Consider the following 4,215-nt stretch of genomic DNA (forward strand, 5'->3'; position numbering starts at 1 on the left):
CGTCCATTGTCGGGGGTGAAGCAGGGAGCAAGCTGGAGGCAGAATTGCCCAGTTGCAGCCCCTGTCCTGTGCTGACCCTAGGGTCAGTGCCCACATGGTACGTATGTGTTCTGTTGCCACCCTACCAGCCACAGATGTCACTGCTAGGAGCAGTGCCCCTCAGAGCTGGGAGGTTGGTATTCAGTGTTTTTATCGGGGCCTTTACAGAACCTCATTGGCTCTGTTGAGTTTGCTCCTCCCACCCCTTTGTTTAGGGGGGAGTGTGTTGCGGGGGAGGGGAGCCTTCATCTACCAGTTTACCCACGACTGGGCTGGGCCAGCTGAATCTCCATCTCCCACGTGAACGGCTGGGGCCCAAGCACCGGAGCACTCTGTCTGCTTCCAGACGCATTAGGGAACAGCCAGCTGGGGCAGGAAGGAGCAGCACTCCCGGCATGCTGGCTTACCTTAACCCGCTGTGCACAACGCGGGTCCCAAAGGACGCTGGCTTTCTTGCCACTCAAGTTGACACCCACCCCGAGAATTTCTTGCTCTTGGCTCCTCCTCAGCCCCTTCCAGCATCAAGGCAGTGGTGACAGGGCAGGTTCTTTTTCACACATCGAACCTTACTTGTGCCCCGCAGCATCTTCCCTGGACCTGGTCCGAGAAAAGCTCACTCAAGTGATTGGACAGTGAGACCCTGACTTCCGGGATGACACCCCTCGTTTAAGGGCCGTGCTGTAGATCGAACAACGTCTCTGTGGCCACACACGTCCGTGTGTTTCCAGGTTCCAAAGATTAGTGCTGGGGGCGGAGGAGACGGGGATTGGTGGTACTGTGTGGACTGACCTCTAAGACCCCACCCCATGGGAGGGAACCTGCAGGATATGCCTGTTGACTTGCTTGTCTCCTTCCCAGATATGTCCAGAAGTCAGTTCGCACCGGGGACGAAGCCTCTCGATACAATTTTCTGGGAAAACGAGATAACTGGAGAAATCACCTACTGCCCATGGGAGGCCCCCATGGAAGGCGTGCCCCAGGAGTCCCGCCCTCAGCATGAGGGCATGCAGGGGACTCCTCCCCTTGCCCAGCGCCCACCCACCACTCCTGCGCAGAGGCCTACCCCTGTACCTTCTCCCAAGGCCTCACTGAAAGACAAGAGCTCAAGATATCTCTCACCCTGGGCACCCACCCAAGGCCAGGCCACCCCTGGGGCCAGGAGCACCTCGCAGTACCCAGAGATCGCTATCACCATGCCACCACCAGAGGGCGCTCCGCCAACACTCAGCCCTCTGTGCCTGGGCCATCAGGCCACCTCTTCTCCCCATCCTTCTGCCCCCTGGGCCTTCACCTGCGAGATGAAACATGTTAACAGAAATGACCCATTTTCTTTTTGAGGCCGGGGAGTTACGTGGGTGGCTGTGTCCTTAGGTGCCCTTCTGAGCCATCGGGGCTGGAGCAGCCACACTGACCCCTGGCCACATTTATGCTCTGCAGAGGACCTTGCCAAATGCTTCCAATACCGATATAAATCTTGCCTAGATTAAAACAATCATCTTTTCTAGAACTTCCTTTGCCGCCCGGGAGAAGCTGTCTGGGTTTTCATACTAGCTCTGTGGAATTCAGTAAGCCCCAGTTCTGATGCTGATGTCCCAGCCAAGGCAAAGGAGACTGCAGTGGGTGGGGAGGAGGAGGAGGCAGGCAGAGGGGAACCCACAGGCCCAGCACCCCTGAGGCAGGCTCAGGGCAGTGAGGGGGTGCAGCCAAAGCTGGAGGGGCTCAGGGTCAGACATGGCCTTTTGGGCACAGTGACCCTCGTCCCCAGCTCTGTGCTTTCCCTGAGCTGCTGCTGGAACAGGCTTGGATGAGAAAAATGGGCAGCTTGTGCTCTGCCCCTGGCTGCTCCTCTCAGTTCCCCAGAAATGGAGTGGCAGGCAGTGGGAAGCAACCCCCATGACAGTTTTGCTGTTCCCCTCCACCCCAGCCCCTTTGGCAGGCTGGCCCAGGGCTGTGGGAAGCCCCTGGGGAACAGGAGTGGGTGGTGGGAGGAGGGCAGCTGTGACTTGGCCTGGCCGCCCAGAGTGGTCGCTTTGGGGAGGAGCTAGTGCTTGGGATGTAGGCAGATGTGCAGAAATATCAGGTAAAGAATGGGTGCCCTGCCAGGTCCCAGGGGGAACTTGCATGATGCCCACAGCTGGCAAGACAGAATGAAAACCAAGCTGGAGGCAGGGAGAGGGGCAGCATGGAAGGTCAGTAGGTTAAGCTGCCTCCTGCAACATCGAATCCAATTCAAGTCTTGGCTGCCCTGCTTCCAATCCAACTCTGCTAAGGTGCCGGGCAAAGCAGAAGATGTCCCAAGAGCCTGGGCCCCTGTCACCCATGTGAGATATGGTTGCTAGCTTCACAGCCTGGTCCAACCCTGGATGTTGCTGTCATTTGGGGAGTAAACCAGCAAGGGGAACCAGGCCCTGGAACCCTGCTCTGTGGCTGGGAGGGGCCAGGACTGCAACTTGCCTCACAGGAGTGTGGAGCACCAGGTCTGTTGTCTCCATGGGACTGGTGTGGTCAAGTGGACATGCTCGGGGAGGTCTGGACAGAACCTTGCCACCAGGACAGGGGCCCAGGCAGAGGCGTCTGTGAAAGAGGCCTAGTCAGTGTGGGAGAGGAGCACCACTTGCTCCAGGGACTTCTGCCTGAGCTGTGCAGCCGCTCCTGAATCAGCCCTGGTCCCTCTTACCCTGCCAACTCCTCGAAACCCAGTACCCTCTCACCAGCTCAGGGAGGCTCCCAGGAGGCAGAGGCCTCTGGAGGAGCAAGGAGAAAGTAGGGTCCCAGCAGGTACGTCCTGGCATGGATGAGGCTCTGGCCACATGCCTTCCTGGCTGGGCAGCTGGTGCCTAGCAGCCCCAGGGCCTGGCTCTCTGGGGTGAGAGCCCCAGCCAAGTTCTGGTGCTCCCCAGGGCTTTGTAGAAACAAGGGGGAGTGGCAGGGGAGAAACTTCCTTCCTTCCTGTGTTCAACTGGGCGGGGAGGCTGGACAGGCACCACAGGTCACCCGTCACGTAGCTTCCTGCTGCTCTGGAGTAGTCAGGCGCCAGGACAGGACAGTTAGCTGGAGGATACAGGAATTATTTATTATGTAACAGTTCTGAGACAAAAATCCAATTCAAAACATTTCAGAGACATCTACATTAGTTGATTTTAACAATGGCACAAATCAAACTTCATTTTCTGATAATTTTTCTTATGTAACCTTTTTTCAGTCTCATTATTGAGTTGTGGAAAAGTCTTTACAGGCAACGTTTGTTACATTAGAAAACAAGTTTTAAGAATTTAAGTACAGACAGAATATTCCCTTGTCCAAAATGCTTGGGCCCAGATGATTGGAACTATCTTGAGGAATGGGACCAGTATCTAAACATGAAATTCACTGGTTTCAGATACATCTTTGATACTCCTTCATACACACAGACTGAAGGGAATTGCACCCAAAGTTCATGTTGAGGGATTTTGCACTGTGGCATCGTGTCGATGCCCCAGGAGCCTCGGATCCTGGGACGTTTCGGACTAGGGACGCTCAGGCACAAACTGGGATCAGTCAACACATCTGAGCACACACATGGACTCGAATGACTTCACTAACCAAGGGTTTAGATGAAGACACACTTCAGGGCTGACTTTGTCATCTTGACTTTCTAATGCACTGAGGAAAAAAAGCATCCCGACTGCTTGAGCAGCCAGAGCCACAGAAACAGTGTCCTGCCCGGGGCTTCATCTTGTCCCCTTGAGAAACGACCTGGATGTGGCCAGAACTGTAGAGTCACCCTGGACAGACATCAAGCCTCACAGCTCTGCTGCGGACACCATAAGCCACCTGGAGCTGTGCTGATGGGGAGAGGGGAGACGTGAGGGGGCTGCAGCTAATGAGGGATCTCAAATGGAGGCAGGGACAGGAAGATTGGGATGTGTGGGGGGGAGGTTAACATAAACCCTGACTAGTGCCGACCGCTGCACCCTTGGCTCTGCCTGCCCTGGGGAGCTACAGTCCCAGCCCCCGAGGTCATCGGAACACACTGGCATCACACTGCAACGTCAGTACCAGACACTGCACTGACCAATTTCCTTTTTCTCTGAGGCAGAATCTGGCTGGCTGAGTTTTGCTGCTTGTGACTACTGTCTTTGGACATGCGCTGTCCCCGGCTGGCTGCGAACCACGTGCGTGCACCTGTTCCTGAGA

General features: G+C 55.8%; 1 long non-coding RNA gene across 2 annotated transcripts; it reads left to right on the top strand.

Annotated features, from left to right (window-relative positions):
• The first annotated feature begins 681 nt into the window (after nt 1-681).
• LOC131482900 (uncharacterized) lies at nt 682-1,531 on the top strand. 2 transcript variants are annotated; one of them, XR_009247396.1, is made up of 2 exons: nt 682-767; nt 898-1,531. It is a non-coding gene; the product is annotated as an uncharacterized LOC131482900 (long non-coding RNA). The 2 variants fall into 2 exon arrangements; XR_009247395.1 differs by having other exon boundaries at nt 687-755.
• Nucleotides 1,532-4,215: the final 2,684 nt, after the last annotated feature.

Source organism: Ochotona princeps, chromosome 21 (assembly GCF_030435755.1).
Source record: "Ochotona princeps isolate mOchPri1 chromosome 21, mOchPri1.hap1, whole genome shotgun sequence".
Classification (NCBI taxonomy): Eukaryota; Metazoa; Chordata; class Mammalia; order Lagomorpha; family Ochotonidae; genus Ochotona; species Ochotona princeps.